The sequence below is a fragment of the Schistocerca serialis genome, chromosome 1, assembly GCF_023864345.2.
Source record: "Schistocerca serialis cubense isolate TAMUIC-IGC-003099 chromosome 1, iqSchSeri2.2, whole genome shotgun sequence".
NCBI classification, from domain to species: Eukaryota; Metazoa; Arthropoda; class Insecta; order Orthoptera; family Acrididae; genus Schistocerca; species Schistocerca serialis.
The window spans coordinates 922291709-922309504 of NC_064638.1; the positions used below are offsets into that span (position 1 = coordinate 922291709).

The 17796-nt window shown below is 41.8% G+C and overlaps 1 protein-coding gene and 1 pseudogene across 1 annotated transcript in view; one reads left to right on the forward strand and one right to left on the reverse strand.

Annotated features, from left to right (window-relative positions):
- The window catches only part of LOC126412396 (uncharacterized), an 833005-nt gene that overhangs the window by 368639 nt on the left and 446570 nt on the right, over positions 1 to 17796 (forward strand). The window lies entirely within an intron of this gene.
- Positions 17215 to 17332, reverse strand: LOC126424743 (5S ribosomal RNA; annotated as a pseudogene).

The window sequence follows — 17796 nt, forward strand, 5'->3', positions numbered from 1 at the left end:
TTGTAATTTAAAGTTTTATCTCGTAGTATTATAAGTGCGAAAGTAACTCTCTTACGTTTTCGTGACAAAACTGCTGATTCGATTTCAATGAAATTTGGTACTGAGATAGCTTGAATCTTGAGGAAGAACATGGGTTACTTCAGAAAGTGTGTAGTACAAGATATTTATTGATTTGGGGGAAAATATTTGCTTTCCGAAAAAGATATTTAGTCTTTGATCTTCGAAGGTTATCATAGTTATGCAAATGCATTTATTGGTTGATATGGTCTACATAATACGATTTGCCGCAATGAATACAATGTTTACACATAATAAATACAATGTTTATACAACCCTCAACGTCTTTCATCCATACTTTCGTACTAATATTATTAAATGCGAAAGTAGCTCCGTCTGTTACTTTTGTACGACTAAACCGCTTAACCGATTTCGGTGTAATGTGATATGGAGATAGCTTAAACCCTATGGAAGAATGTAGGCTATTTTATAAATTAAAAACAGTGACTCCTAAGAGAATGAAGTAGGAAATGGAAAATCTTTCTTTTTTTTGCATCTGTGAACATAAACCAGGTTAAAAAGTTATTAAATTTGTTGAATAATGTACACATTGTGAAATTTACAGCTAATTCAATAACACAATGCATAGACGCACTCTCTCGCCCATGCCCCCAGCCACGTTTTGCGTTAGGTCGGTATGGGGGTGGCTGTGGGGCTGGGCGAGGGGGAAGGGGGAAGGAGGGCACGTCACGAACTGTGGTTACCCAAACAAGCATACACGTAAGGGCAGGTCAAGTTATTGCACGTACAATAACTTACACAATATCATTCATAATTTCAAAGTTACTGATATGGGAGCACAGCCGTTGGTAGCAACTGTTATAAGAAATGTGTGGCGGCGGCGCTAAGTTCTGATTCGTTCGAGTAAATAGTTTGGTTAATAGTGCAGATGAACACAAAGATAAGGCTTCAAAATGAAAGACAAGAGAAGCGTATAACTTTGATCTCTCTCAAACATTTATTAAGAGAAGGTAAAGCTACAGAAATATCCTAAATGATTCATTAGCTGTCAACGAGTGGAAAATACGAAATCGACACGCATATAACGTGTGTTTTCAAGCGTTATTCATCATTCACCTGACCAAAAAAGGAAGCACAGTGATTATCTTAAGCACTTCACAATAAAATGATCTGTCCAGTAGGGAATTACGAAATTTGTGACATTTAAGTTCCCATGTCACACACATACAGGTCCCAGGTTGCTTCCAATCTGTAACAGTTCATCATGGTAAATTAGACATCAGTTTCGTCCTGATTATCATATTTAATCGACTGCATGTCTCCCTGATGTGATCAGTAGCATCATACCGATGTAAGATATTCCACTGATACTTGATGGTTCGCATGAAATGAGCTCTGACGTAGTAATCGGATACTATTGTTTACTCCCTTTGAGTCAAATGAAGAAACGGTTTATAATTTTCAATTTTCGAAAATTTTTGTGTACATAGGCAACAAGAAACGTTTCTGTACGCCGTAATATTTTTCTGTTTTTTAATCTAGTACACGGTGCGATGACGCTGTCGACAACGTTGTGTATCACACCAGGTTCGAACACGGATGCCGGCCTTTCATGTGCAGCCAACTATGCTGACCGGACAGGCCTCGCGGGAACGCTGCAACTCTCCCATGTCTCCTTTCTCCCAGAAGTGGCAGTCGAGCACAGTAGAGGGGAGGTTCTTTGGGGCGCCTCGATGGCACGGAGCAATATACGTGACAAGTTTAAGCTTGGAGACGGTCAGTGATACATGTTCGGATGGTACAACTGGTAGTGCACGGAAGTTTTAACTTGTCATATTAAAACTTTTCTGAAGCTGGTTGCAGGCTTTCTCGGAGTATTTCAGCTATGAAATCTTAACGGGTTATCTTCTCGTCTTCTAGTCGCAACATTTCAATGGATTGCGTATCCATCATCTTCCGGCGAAGTCCTTTCATCGCCTGAATATGATGGATAAGCAATCCATTGAAACGTTGCGACTAGAAGACGACGCCATTCAACTGATAACCCGAGAAGATTTCATAGCCAAAATATTACCTGCCTTTTAAGCATTTTCACGTGTTCTCTGTGATACAAACTATCGATGACAAAGCGCATCAACTGACATTAATTTCAAATAGCACAGCTTCTTTCTCCTACATTCCTGCCTGCCAGAGTGGAGCGACCGCTACGGTCGCAGGTTCGAATCCTGCTTCGGGCATGGATATGTGTGATGTCCTTAGGTTAGTTAGGTTTAATTAGTTCTAAGTTCTAGGCGACTGATGACCTCAGAAGTTAAATCGCATAGTGTTCAGAGCCAAGCCTACATTCCTCTTATTCACTCTTAATGTTTAAGAATGTCTTTTCACGAAACAGTTGCACACACATTGCTGTCACTGATGAGACATCGTTAAACTGCACGTAACTTCAATCAATCCAGGCGTGTATTTCCATTAATACAATCGATATAAGTGGATTCACTTCGCCTACACCACTTGAACACTAAAGACTGAGAAGTAATATCTGTCACTGGGTTCATACGCAAGCAAGATAAAGGTACAGCGCTTGTTGAAATAAGAGAGAGGTCGTCTTTCAGGAAGTAGTTTCAGATTATAAACTAAAATATTTGCTATTTTCATATTGTACGCATAATACTCCTGCTTCTCGGAGGTATCCTACGCTCCACGTCGGTGTTGTATCTCACATACATCGAGGTGTTCGCTGGCTTAATGTGGTGCATCATAAGATGCAGCTCACCGCCGATGAGTCCGCAGTTCGTGGTCTAGTGGCTAGTGTTGCTGTCTCTGGATCAGGGGGTCCTGGGTTCGATTGCCGGCCGGGTCAGAGACTTTCGTACTTTGTACTTTCAGGGAAGAGTCGGACAACGTATTACTTCCTCCCAGATACATCGCGAGGAAAGATCACGATGAAAATTGGAGAAGCTAATACAGGTTTACCGACAATCATTCTACCCAAGCTACATTCGCGAATGTAACAGGGAAGGGGGGCGGGGGGGGGGGGGGCGACTGGGTGTTTTTTTTGTTCTCATTATCTCATCTTCATTCTGGAAATGCCGAGACTTGAAATGGAAGGATCTGGAACTTTTACAGGCGCTGATGATCACGATGTTGAGCGCCCCACAAACCAACACCATCATCACACCGCAGATGAAGCTTTTGATTAAACTTGCTCAAATGTAGTTATCGATTACTATTTCATTAGTGTAATATATTTGCAAAATGTGAGTATATGACACACATACAGATACAGCGATAGAGATAGCAGTGAAACTACCGCTCACACGCACATTCACATATCTTTTTCCCAATGCGGAGACTCACAACAAAATTTTAGCTCAATCTGAACTTGAACAGCTCAATACATTGCATTATCCGCAGTAGCAGCCTAAAGAGCTGTTTCCTCCCGATAATCATGACCACGTAAAACACAAAGCATCAGCCTCGCTAATCCTATTGTTCGAGCGGAGATAGCTCTTATTACTTACGTGAATAGTCGCCATATCACGAGGAGATATACATACCCACACTTTAAGTCCTCTCGAAGAAGTGATGATACAAAGTAATAAACGGATTAGTAGATTAGCAAGCATCGCTGTGATAAAGACAAAAATACGCTCTCGTCTTCTCAAGCGGGGATACTTTTACAAAGCACGTGGACTCTGTTTTCTAATTACACTGCTGCATTGTGTGATTCATTGCGCCCTTCTTGTTTTTTTATGATTATTGGGATTTGTTAGAAACTCGTCACTACTTTGTACGAAAACGAAAGACGGGGTGAAGCTCACACCATATGACGGACAGCCAGCATACAGAGATAGGAATGAGTTTTTTCTGTACTGAAAATAATAGCGCACGAGGAAGAAATTTTAAACAATATATTCATTAGCCATTGGAATACTGGAGTAGGCTATCGGTGTTGATGACATTCGGTTAAGGTGTTCAGAGAGTAAAACTTTGAAATTTCCGTCGTTGTATGAACAGTAATTCTTCCAGCATACTAATTCTTCCCGAAGAAGAACATGCTTTGCCGCACATGTTAACGGTTTCGGAAGGAGAGGAACTCAGTCGCCGCCCTGGTCATCCTGATTTACGTTTTCAGTAGCTTTCTGAAGTCGACCGAGATGAATGGTTGGAGAGCACAGTTAAAAGAGATATGGCCTATCTCCTTCCCCATCCTCCACCTGTTGGGCTCCTTCTCCTTCCGACGCTACGGTAAATCTTAAAACACTTTGTGTCACAAACTAGAAAGCTCTAAGAACTGTTTACAAGCAACTAAAGATACTACAAAATCAATTTTCATTCTCTAGACACTTTTCATGTCTACGCCGACATGGATACTCCGCAAGCCGCCTGACGGCGTGTCGGAGAGTACTTCGGGTGCCACTCACTAATTCCCCCCCCCCCCCCCGTCCTCCACCCCCGCCCACCCCCCCTTCGCTTCCCTGTTCCATTCTCAAATGGCGCTTGGGGTAGAATGATTGTCGGTAAACCTTTATATTAGCTTCTCCAATTTTTCATCGTGATTTTTTCTCTGGATGTATCTAGGAGGAAGTAATATGTTAATGTAGGTTGATTCTTACAAAGAAGAAAACAGCAACCAGCCACTATTAACACTGCTATTTATTTAGGTAAATAGCAGTGTTAATAGTGGCTGGTTGCTGTTTTCTTCTTTGTAAAAATTAACCTACATTAATTGTACACAGTCACGGTCTCACCATGTCAGTTTGAGACAAAACAGCAAGTAATATGTTGTCCGACTCTTCACGGAAAGTACTCCTCTAAATTTCAAAATTCACCTCTCAGTGATGCAGAACGCTTCTCTTGTAACATCTGCAAATGGAGTTTGTTGAGCTAATCTGTAACCCTCTCGCGCCGACTAACCGATCCCGTAACAAAATGAGCTGCTCCTCGTTGGATCTTTCCTATCTCATCTACCAGTATTAGCAGGTAAGAGTCCCAGAATGATGAACAACACTCAAGAGTCGGTCGAACAAGCGCCTTGTGAGTCACTTCCATCGTGGATGAGTTACATTTTCTTAAGATACTTCCTATGAATCTCAATCAAGCAGCTGTTTTTCCTACTATATGTTTCATGTGGTCATTCCACTTAAGTTCTCTCTGGATAGTTACTCCTAGATATTTTACGGTAGATGCTGTTTCCAGCACTTTGTCATCACTAGTTCTACAGTAGTGGATTTCTTTTCCTATGGATGCGTAATTTGTTGAATTTGTCTTCGTTCGGGGACAACTCCTAGTCCCTGCACCATTCATCAATCGTCTGCGGGTTATTTTCCAAATCGATACTGTCTTCTGTCGCTGCAGTTTTACAAAAGCAGAATGAACTTTTGCTATCTTTTTGCTGAGCATTGAACCCTGGTATATAAAGCTTTTCATTGCATTTTCACTTTCAGTAAGTTTTTCATACACTTAGCATACAATGTTTGCAATTTCCTTTCGAAACTAGACCCATACTATGCTTAACTTTCAAATAAAACGCTCTAATAGTGCAATGATGACCATTAACTACATAATATACTTGAAACTCATTTTCCTCAAATTCATAATTTTGGCACTTAGAGCCTTTTTTTTATTTCAAGTTTTCAGTCATTTCTCTTGTTTTCTTGCTTTCCTTCTATCAGCTATTTTCTTCTGAAAAATTTCGATTAGTTATTATGCGTTTGTATTGCGTAATTCATGTGCTGTTCAGAGGACTGTACCTGTCTCTTCAGGGAGTATCGACGCGAGAGCTGTTTGGTGCCTACCATCTCTGCAAATATACCAGCTTTAAACGTGTGTGTACTTCTTCATTTACACAGTTTGTGAACGTCGATACATCTAACATAGGTGCGAGAAATGAAGTCACGCTATTCTCGCGCAGGTGATATTGACATGCTTCAGAAGTTTGACAGGAAACGCGGACTGGTTTGGTAAACATATTGGTTGTAGCTGAGTCCAAAAAATAGTATATCACTTCTCGGTTGCTATAATAACTACGGTACGCATATCAGCTAGTCCCGTGCTTAGGGAGGACTCACATGGTAGTTTTTAAAAAACTGCAAAAAATGAATAGAAAATGCTACATTTAAAAATTTGAATAGAACAATCGCGGAAGGACTTGGTCAGCAGTAAAAACTATTGGATTTGGAATATAGAAAAATACAGTGAACCACCCCCTTAGAAAAATTTATGAATTACTGTGCTGGTAAACCTCTTACGTTATTTGATTTTCAAACAGCTGAGCAAAACTGAACGTACTCAGACATTTCTCACTTTACTTATTCCGATCAACACTATACTGACACATAATATTTTTAGCGCAACGCAAACTGACTTTCAGTAATCCCCACAAAAGAATGGCCTGACTAACAATAACCTATACCTTTCATGAATCACTTACCTCACAAAAATCTTCGTTACTCGAACTACTGCAATACGACGAGCGCCAATACTGCCAGCTAAATAAAGGATTCTAACTACTGAAGGCACTAACTACTGATAGGCATAGTTATCAAATGAAAGATTTTGATGGAGAACAAACAATTTATTTACTTTAATAGTGTTCTAAAGTCATCATACAGATATCAGTTCATGACATCCAGTCTTACAAATTTCAAACTCTGCCATCTCTCTCCCCGCATCCACCACTGCTGGCAGCTCACCTCCAACTTCGCAACGCTACGCGCTGTTCACATCCAGCTGCCCAACACTACAATAGCAAATATTCCAACAATGCAAATCAGCCACAGACGGCACACAGCACAGTCAGCGATTTTCATACAGAGCGCTACGTGGCGTTACCAACATAAAAACCTAAACAGCCTAATTACATAGCCCCCATGCTCCCCACAAAAAATTTTACAAAATGTTTTGGGCAATGGCCACTACATATTTGTTAAATTTTTTATATTAACGCTAATAAACATATCAAATGAATACACTTATCGATACATTGTTGGTCAAAAGCAAAAATTGTACTCATAAAGACAGTCCTGATCATTCACCACAGTTGTAACTACACTTTTTTTTCTCAAAAATGCACATGGAAATAGTGGATTTCCATGCAGTCTTGAAGAAGTAGTGTTGTTCTTCCAACGGAAAGACAGTGCTAACTATTGACATGCATACAGGTAATGGGCCACAACAGAGGAAACCCACAGCAGAATCAGTCGAAGTTTTCAAGAGTATTGGTAGGTCTGTCATCACAGAGCAGACCCACTGTAGTCCTGGTAGAGATTACGGTATTAGTGGGCCACCAGAGGTGCATACCCACTACAGTCCTTGTAGAGACAGCCACCAGCCATCTGTTGCGACTGTGCGGGTGCACAATCACCATCGAAGAGTCTTGCGGACAATATAGCAAGTCCATAAACCACCACTTGTGTACTCACAAACTTTTTGGAATTATCGTTAGAACCAGCAATGCTGTTAACCAGTCCCTTGCTGAATTATTAACACACGTGCAAACACTAACAGTCCCTTTTTTCACATGTTGTGCATACACTATGACCAACAGATATGTGTCCAGTGAAATGAAAATATTTAATCTGAAGAACTGGTGTCTATATAGTTACAAATTTACGACATGAAAATACAATTACAAAGGTACACATCCAACTGCCCAACACTACAATAGCAAATATTCCAACAATGCAAATCAGCCACACACTGCACACAGCACAGTCAGTGATTTTCATACAGAGCGCTACGTGGCGTTACCAACATAAAAACCTAAACAGCCTACTTACAACATTCTCACAACAAAGTGTCATAACTGGCCCCTGTAGTTGTCTGACGGAATAGTATTAGTTGATGTATCCAGAAGGAGCGGAAATCAGTTTCCTATCAGTGCATCCGGATTTAGTTTTCGTCGACACTTCAGGCGAAAGTTTGGATGATTCCCTCAACAAAGCTACGACCAGTTACTGCTTGATCTCTGTCCAACGGAATTAGCACACCGTCTCAAATGACAACGCTTTTAGATGGACGCTAAACCCCAATCACCATTGCACCAGTTCGAAGTCACTTACTGACACAAGTTTTCTGTCTGTGGTCTGTATAATAATTTTTATGTGTGGGCAGTGGAATAAGTAATTCTTAACAATTAGTGGCTGGACAGTAACCCAGAGAGACGAATAGTAAATTTGGAGCACGAATATAATAGCAAATATAAAAGCTTTTGTTGCTTGTTTTTGTCTCTGTAAGCTAAACTCGCGTGGTTGAAAGATAACAGGTGTATATGAAGATTCAAAAAATTAGTTTTTCTCCGTGCTTTGATAAACATTAACGCTAAAAACGTCACTGCAAACAGTGATCGTAGATACACTTGTATGCAGTTGTATAAATGGATTCATAAGTGCCGCCTCTTACTTTATTGCGCCTCGAGAATTTATGTCAGTGGCTAGCAGTAAAATTAATTGTTTTATAACTGACACCAGCCACGCTTGTTGCTTTTTATTTCCCATAAATATTCGGAGGACTGTTTTCATCTTCATTTCTACATGACACACAGAAGGCACTGTCAGTGTATATGCAATATTTCCCTGTACCGAGTGTTTAATAATCGAAAACTGCGGAAGCTAGCAACCTTGACATTATGTAACTTGCATGTAAAACAACGTCAAAGTACACAAGTTGTACTTATACAACTGACATATTAATTTTACAAATTTTGTAAATTCTAAGAAATAGTTCACGAAAGTCCTTAAATAATTCTCTTCACAATAAGTGTCGTTTACTGTTCAATACTATGTCGTAAGAAAATATAAGTAAATGACATGTGGTAAGCGTGATTCTCACTATTTGCTGGTAATGTTCTGAATAGAAAAGGGAGTGAAAATTTCAATAAATGTAAAATATTTTTTCTTTCTGTTACTCCTTCGATTACAAAAAATGTAATGTGACTAGAGATGAGAAGAAGCCAACACTCTAATAGTGAAACTTGCAAAAGGAAAATAAATAGAAACACCACAGCGATACCAATTGAATGTTTCTCTGATTTTACACAGCTATTAATCTCTATGGATATAATCCATACACAAGAAAATATGGATTTTTAATATTGTATACACAAGTTTACGCATTTCATATAACATAGACAGCGTAAGAGAAAGATAAAAAACAACTAATTCACCAGACAAGTCACAAGTCACAATGTATTTTCCTGTAACCAATATAACTGATCATCACACAATTCTATACGGCGCTACATTTTAGCCCTAAGGTGGATTGCATGTAATGCACCAGACCGGTGATTTCACACCGCCACAAACAGGATGCTCTGATCCTATATCTTTTATCGCCAACGATGCAGCAGTCAGGGCCAAATGTACCGAAATGCGTCCACGTTCTGTTAACTTCTTCACGTTGGACGCACAATTACTTTAGCTAGTCATAAGCAGAAGTTGGCGAAGTTCAGTGTCAGCTGTTACGTCAGACTCGGGCCGAAGCGCGAGGCTTGTCTGCTGATAGAAGCGGCGATTTCGCGCTAACCGTGGGCGGCCCGTACCTCGAGTCCTGCGTCATCGATGCACACCACTTGTTACGTACGTACAGCCACGTCCCCTCACGGAGCGCCGGCCGGACAGAATACAAGCTTTGTTCCGCCTGCAGGAATCATGTTACCTCACTGCGGTTGGCCTCTCATTCCCAACCGCGGTAACAGGCGTGATTCGCATCTGTACCTAGCCCCTTGCATCACCAGGAGAGATGACGTAAGTAGCAACAACAGGGAAGAAGTGCTTTCTGTAGAAATATCGCGAGGTACACTTGGAACTGTTTCTTCGTTCCACAGGCGTGTCTGCAACAATACTAGGAAGCTATTTCATTACACTCTGACAGTATGAAATAAAATGAGGGACTGTAACGGTGAAGTGGTTCGACGAAATGTATACACTACGCTAGAGCTAGCATATTCACAGACTTTTCTAGAGTGCTTCATGACGTGCAGTAGAGGCAGACTGTGCATTCGACCTCAGACTGTTTCGTTGCAGCATCCACATATAAAATTTTTTCGATGTCCAAGCAGAGCTATGGCTGAGTTAAGGCTCGAGCTTAGGAAATCATTCACCCCCTCCTTCGTCAGATTACAACGATAGCCGCACCACTATGTGCTCCATTAAGTAGGGCATACAGTTCGCCCCATGTCCGAGCGCTGTTCTGAACATGAATATCATATCCAAGTACAGAAACTTGTAAAAATCAGAGAAATCGCACAACGCAAAAAAGTACAGAAGTTTGGAAATGTTAACAATAGCCCAATAGGCAATACTGACCTTACGACTTATCTTAGAAGAAAGATTAAGGAAAGGCAAACCTACGTTTCTAGCATTTGTAGACTTAGAGAAAGCTTTTGACAACGTTGATTGGAATACTCTCTTTCAAATTCTAAAGGTGGCAGGGGTAAAATACAGGGAGCGAAAGGCTATTTACAATTTGTACAGAAACCAGATGGCAGTTATAAGAGTCGAGGGACATGAAAGGGAAGCAGTGGTTGGGAAGGGAGTAAGACAGGGTTGTAGCCTCTCCCCGATGTTGTTGAATCTGTATATTGAGCAAGCAGTAAAGGAAACAAAAGAAAAATTCGGAGTAGGTATTAAAATTCATGGAGAAGAAATAAAAACTTTGAGGTTCGCCGATGACATTGTAATTCTGTCACAGACAGCAAAGGACTTGGAAGAGCAGTTGAATGGAATGGACAGTGTCTTGAAAGGAGGATATAAGATGAACATCAACAAAAGCAAAACAAGGATAATGGAATGTAGTCTAATTAAGTCGGGTGATGCTGAGGGAATTAGATTAGGAAATGAGGCACTTAAAGTAGTAAAGGAGTTTTGCTATTTGGGGAGCAAAATAACTGATGATGGTCGAAGTAGAGAGGATATAAAATGTAGGCTGGCAATGGCAAGGAAAGCGTTTCTGAAGAAGAGAAATTTGTTAACATCCAGTATTGATTTAAGTGTCAGGAAGTCATTTCTGAAAGTATTCGTATGGAGTGTAGCCATGTATGGAAGTGAAACATGGACGATAACTAGTTTGGAGAAGAAGAGAATAGAAGCTTTTGAAATGTGGTGCTACAGAAGAATGCTGAAGATTAGATGGGTAGATCACATAACTAATGAGGAAGTATTGAATAGGATTGGGGAGAAGAGAAGTTTGTGGCACAACTTGACCAGAAGAAGGGATCGGTTGGTAGGACATGTTCTGAGGCATCAAGGGATCACCAATTTAGTATTGGAGGGCAGCGTGGAGGGTAAAAATCGTAGAGGGAGACGAAGAGATGAATACACTAAGCAGATTCAGAAGGATGTAGGTTGCAGTAGGTACTGGGAGATGAAAAAGCTTGCACAGGATAGAGTAGCATGGAGAGCTGCATCAAACCAGTCTCAGGACTGAAGACCACAACAACAACAACAGCCCAATAGTGCTTCGGAAAGGATACAAGGTTTCCTTTGAAGAAGATGTTTCTTCATATTTCATCTTACAGGAGCGTTCTAATAAACGAAGACGTGGGAATTTGAATGTACATTAGTAAATTTAACAGAGATAGCGGCTATATCTATGAGAAGTCTGGGGCCATGCGCTAGAAACAAAGCGCTCATAAAGAAAGAAAATGAAAAACTTAATTTTAAAGGGAATTGGTGGTGCAGGGAGCGGTCTCCATCCACATTCCTCCCACAAATTCTGGAACATTCCATCCGTTTCCGGTATTTTCGCACGCCACTCCACAATAGTGAGCCAGACCATTGTTATGTAAGAGAGAAACGTCGGTCCCAGCACTCAGCCAGTCCCGGTGGAAGCAAAGTGTTGGTTACACGTGTGTAATTTGTAAATTATTGTTTATCCTAGGGCAACTCACAGTAGACCAATGTACAATCTGTATTGACAAAAGCATGAAACAACCGTCTGATGATGAATTGCAAAAAAATTCAAAACCGGTAACGACGCTTTTTTTAATAAAGTAACCTAAAACCAATTTGTGACTTGTTTGCTTTACTCCATCAACAAAAATTTGTAATTGTATGTTATCGGTTCCTTCTCTGTCACTGGCACTGCAGCGCGTACAGTGAAATAGCCGTAAGGACCATCCATCGCGCAGACACTATCTGATCATATGTTTTCGGACAACTGTGTGTGGACATTAATGTGGAGTGGGTACACCATTAACCGCTATGACGACTTCTACTCTAGTGGGGACACCTTCAATGCGATTTCTGAAAGTCTGAGGAGGAATGGCAGTGCATTATTACTCAAGACTCGAGTCCAGAGAAGGTAGTCAATTGGACACTGAGGTCTAGAGCGAAGTCTACGTTCTAACTCATCGGAGAAGTGTTCCATTAGTTTCACGTCGGGACTGCGACAGGGTAGATCGATTCAGAAATGTTATTATCCAGAAACCATTGCCTCACAGGTGCTGCTTTATGGCAGGGTCAATTGTTACGCTTACGCAATAATCGTCTTCGTACTGTTCCTCTACAGTGCGCAGTACTGTAAAACGTATTCATATCTTTCCGCATAAAGCGTATTCCTAAGTGCAATACGGGTATCCCGCCCTAACTACGAAAACCACTCCCATACTTTAACACGACCTCCTCCGTGCTAGTGTACATTCCGGAGAAGGACAAGTAGAGGTCTGCAGCAACAACAGTCATTGTCACACTAATACACACATACACACACACACACACACTCCCAGTAGAGGTAGGGAGGGAGGAGGGGGGAGAGAGAGGGAGAGCGCTGAGAAAGAGAAAAACGTATGAGCCGATAAACACGACACCGAATAGGATGGAGAGGAAAAAAGAGATAATTTGCAGACTCACGGACAGATAATTGCCACATGGAAGTTCAAAGCTTGCTGCATGATGAGTCAGTATGGAGAGAAAGGCGTAGCTGACTATGTGCCTCGATCAGGTTCTTTCTGATAACCGCCATAAAGAGATTTAAAGAAAGAACACCATCAACGTAATAAACTATACACGGAGGTTTTATTGACCCGTGATTCAAGTTATATAACAGCTTATTAAAGTTCCAGAAATTTTATGTAATCCACCTGTAATCTTACAAGACTTAAAGGCATAAAATAAAATCTTGATCAAACTTACGCAGTATCTATTGCCAAGAGTGATCATATCCCAGACAATTTTCTGAACTTTAGAATTCTAACTACGAACATATAGAGAGCCGTGGTGGCTGCCTTGTAGTGACACTGTAACTGTTACTGCTGTCGAAATGTATGTTGTGCAATGTCCCCCGAACTAATATTTCAGTGTGCAGTGTTGTGAACCTGCTGTGAATTGTTTCGCAGAAGAAAACGTTGAAGCCTACCTCTTTTGTTTCGTTCACTTAATTCAAGCATCTGAGTATTGATCGCTGACTGACTCATGTTTCATTTTTCCTTATTCGATATTCTTCTAACTGGAGTGATGTGGACCGCCATGACTCCCTCTCCTCTGCCATTGCCAAATTCTTCACCTCGGAGAAGCACTTGCACCCAACGCCCTAACTTATTTGTTGGATTTACTGTAATCTCTGTCTTCACCAACAGTTTTTACCCTCTACATTCCCTCTAGTTCTATGGAAGTTATTACCTAATGTCTTATTACGTACCAGTCTCTATTGGTCTCGTTGTGGAGAGAAAGTCGAGTCCCAAACTTATTTCCTTCTCTTAATATATGTCTTATCATCCTGTCCCTTCAACTTATCATAGCCGTCGTGTCTCCCGTCTATTCCATTCCTTTAGCCGTCCGTTGTGACCGAGCGGTTCTAGGCGCTTCAGTCCGGAACCACGCGGTTGCTACGGTCGCTGGTTCGAATCCTGCCTCGGGCATGGATGTGCGTGATGTCCTTAGATTAGTTAGGTTTAAGTAGTTCTAAGTCTAGGGGACTATTGACCTCCGATGTTATGTCCCATAGTGCTTACAGCCATCTGAACCATCTATTCTTTTAAGGAGTACGTGTACGGGTGTGAAATGTTGCTCTCTAGTGATTTTTCAAAAAGTTCTCGGAATCAGGTCGACATGGATGCATCTGTTGATATTACTCGTCTGTCCCATGCGCGAAAATAATTGAGTATCCAAAAGTAATGATTTCCGATAGCCTGTCAGAAGTAAAAACAATTTTGTCGGTAGGGAAAATGGATTCACTGCAAACGAAACCTAAGGTGGTTTATAAGAGTTGCAAAACGTCTGTGAGAAAGTTTTATTTCATTCGGCAGAGGATATGAGACGCCATGTTACTTTTGGATGCGGATGTTTTTCAGACTGCTCGGATGACTGTCTCCATTGACTTCAAAAGTTTGCTTCATAGGCAATAATGTAACTGCCACATATGTTGTCTCTTTACTGTACCACTTGTATGCAACCTTGTCCATTTCGTGCGTCTGTTTTGAGAGTCCCATGTGCACTACTGGAGAAGAAAACCATCCGCGGTCATACCATTCTTCTTCAAACCCATCTCAAATAATTAAAGTCTGCAACCCACTTTTAGAACGACGTATTCGTCCCACTTCATTTCGTATCTATTGTTCACTCCAGAATCTCTGAGATACGTGACACGCTCAAGGGCTTGCCACCAGCGATCTGTGCCCATCCGCGTTTCATTTTACCTACTCTAATTTAGTCGCTGGATTTCCTGCAAGAAAGCACTGTTAGAAGGAATAGCTCATACACTTCTACTGAAATCAAATTCCAGCTACATTTTCTAAACATTTGCAATGGACGATTCTTTTCAACAGCTACTAACCAAAACAGTTTAGCGTCCAAGAGACATTTTCGTGTAGTTAATAACACCTGTCACGAAGCGTGAGTCTGTTTTGAGAGTCCCACGTGCACTACTCGAGAAGAAAACCATCCGGGGTCATACCGTTCTTCTTCAAACCCATCTCAAATAATTAAAGTCTGCAACCCACTTTCAGAACGAAGTATTCGTCCCACTTCATTTCGTATCTAATGCTCACTCCAGAAGAGGACAGACGTGACACGCTCAAGAGCTTGCAACCAGCGACGTTGTGGAACGTCAGCGGTCCTTTTAGCTAAGTCGTTAGCATCACACATCATCTGCCGAAACAAAAGAGTCGGCCGTCAGTCACTGTCAAATCAAATGTTTCAATTGGCTCCGAGCACTATGGGACTTAGCTGCTGTGGTCATCAGTCCCCTAGAACTTAGAACTACTTAAACCTAACTAACCTAAGGACATCGCACACATCCATGCCCGAGGCAGGATTCGAACCTGCGACCGTAGCAGTCGCGCGGTTCCGGACTGCGCGTCTAGACTGTCAAATCCATTTCGCAGAGAGCACTTCTCTATAAATGACTAAATTGCTGCGGACTGTCTAGTAATACAAGCAACATTTTTCCGTATACTGTGCATAGCAGATACTTCACGAAATATAAGTTTTTGGCAAGCTATGTGGGTGTACAATATAGTTCTGACTGTATTATTCGCTAAATAAGCTGTCTATTAGCAACAACGTGCTGCAGCGTTAAAACAACGGTGTCATATAATTCAGCGGCGTTTTGGTTCCTTAACAATGCTCCAGCAGCTATTCACTTCTCAGGGACCATAGACGGGCGTTCCAGCGCCTGCCTGGCTGTTCAGGTCCAGATCTTCCGCGTTTTCCATAAATCAGTCTGAGCCGTTTTCGTAATGGATCCCTTGAATATACTGCGTCCTCCTTTCGTTCCCATCCTTCTGCAATGAACCACTGTAATTAATTAAAAGTACAGTCTAATGTCTGTAGACAGTAATTCTGTTAGGATGGTGCATAAGTTCGTTTTGCTTTGCATGTTGGCATACCGGTTCCTATGGGTTTCTTTACAGATTGTCATTTTATATTTATAGTTCTCTAATGCTACTTGTATTTACTTATTGGCATTTTATCACTTGGAGATAGTGAAGCTGTGGACGCCAGAAATGGAGTGCCAAGCGGAGAGATTGGAACCTTCTTTTGTTTGAATTCAATAGATGGCAGCAGCGGAGGCGGACAGAAACAGGGAGGCGGGCGGGATAACGCCATTGGACGGAGCACGGGAAGAAAATTGTTTTCTCCTTTTAAGGAGAATCATTTTGACGTTAGTGACTCTCCACGTTCAGGAGAAACTTCGGAGTTTGATGAAGATCGTTTAAGCGCATTAGTCCAGACTGGTCCACGTCAGTGAACTCGAGGATTTGAAAATGTGATGAACTGCGATCGTTCCGCCATCGTGCGACGTTTTCATGCAATGGGGATGCTTCAATCATCGGGTGTATGTGTGTCGCATGACCTAAGGAAAAATCACAAAAATCAGTGGGAGGCTATAAGAGGGTCTCTGCTTTATCGCCATCAAGTGCTTCCTGAGTAACACCGACCATTTTTAACCTGTATCGTTACTGATGTTGACAAATGATAGCGTTGAGCTAAAATAAGGAAAAGGATGAAATGGCTGAGCCCAAAAAAGCAGTAACTCCCCGTAGAAATACCTACGCGCTTTCACGAAAGATAATGTTATGCATCTGGTGGAACAGCGACGGTGTGGTGTTTACGAATCGATTCCCCGAGGTTTAACCATCACTGCTGATACTTATTGACAACAAGTTAGACGTCTTTCATAGGCAGTCCTAGAACAACGACCAAGAAGACAGCGTGAAGTGATGTTACTCCACTATAGCGCCAACCCACGTTCTACTAGACTGACGATAACCGTTATACAGGAGTCGGGCTGGGAAGTCATTACAGCAGTTTGGTCCCTTAACAATTCACACACATTTGAAGAGTGAAGTCATTCCGCACCCACCTTATTCACCCGATATTGCTCACTTACATTTTCACCTTTTCCGCTCTTTCTCGAACAACCTTCAAGGAGCTTCCTTGTCAGACTATATTAACATGACTCGGCGAGTTTTTCTCCTCAAAGCCAAATGATTTCTACAGTCGTGAATTCGAAAAGTTACCCAGCGTTTTCAGACTGTTGCAAATTGTGAAAAATCACTCCGTCTTCAGGCCACAAGAGACCCATCGGGACCATCCGACTGCCGTGTCATCCTCAGCTGAGGATGCGGATAGGAGGGGCGTGTGGTCAGCACGCCGCTCTCCCGGGCGTTATGATGGTTTTCTTTGACCGGAGCCGCTACTATTCGGCCGAGAAGCTCCTCAAATGGCATCACGAGGCTGAGTGTACCTCGAAAAATGGCAACAGCGCATGGCAGCCCGGATGGTCACCCATCCAAGTGCTGGCCTCACCCGACAGCGCTTAACTGTGGTTATCTAACGGGAACCAGTGTATTCACTGCGGCGAGGCCGTTGCCAAATTGTGAAAGAGAATATATTATTGATGACTAAAGCCTCTGTTATGTGTATCCGTTGTGTTTATTCAAAATGGTTCAAATGGCCCTGAGCACTATGGGTCTTAACATCTGAGGTCATCAGTCCCCCAGAACTTAGGACTACTTAAATCTAACTAACCTAAGGACATCACACACATCCATGCCTGAGGTAGGAATCGCCTAAGGACATCACACACATCCATGCCTGAGATAGGACTCGAACCTGTGACCGCGGCGGTCGCGCGGTTCCAGACTGAAGCGCCTAGAACCGCTCGGCCGGCTCGTTGTGTTTATTGAACTCACGGAAAACACTACCAACTTACGCACAAACCGAATATATAACTGCGAAGGATTGGTGTTTAGCGACGAGCTAACGCCCATAAAAATATGAAGTAGTCCAACACAAACGTAAAGCGATTTGATTTTTGAAAGAAGCACCTTACATT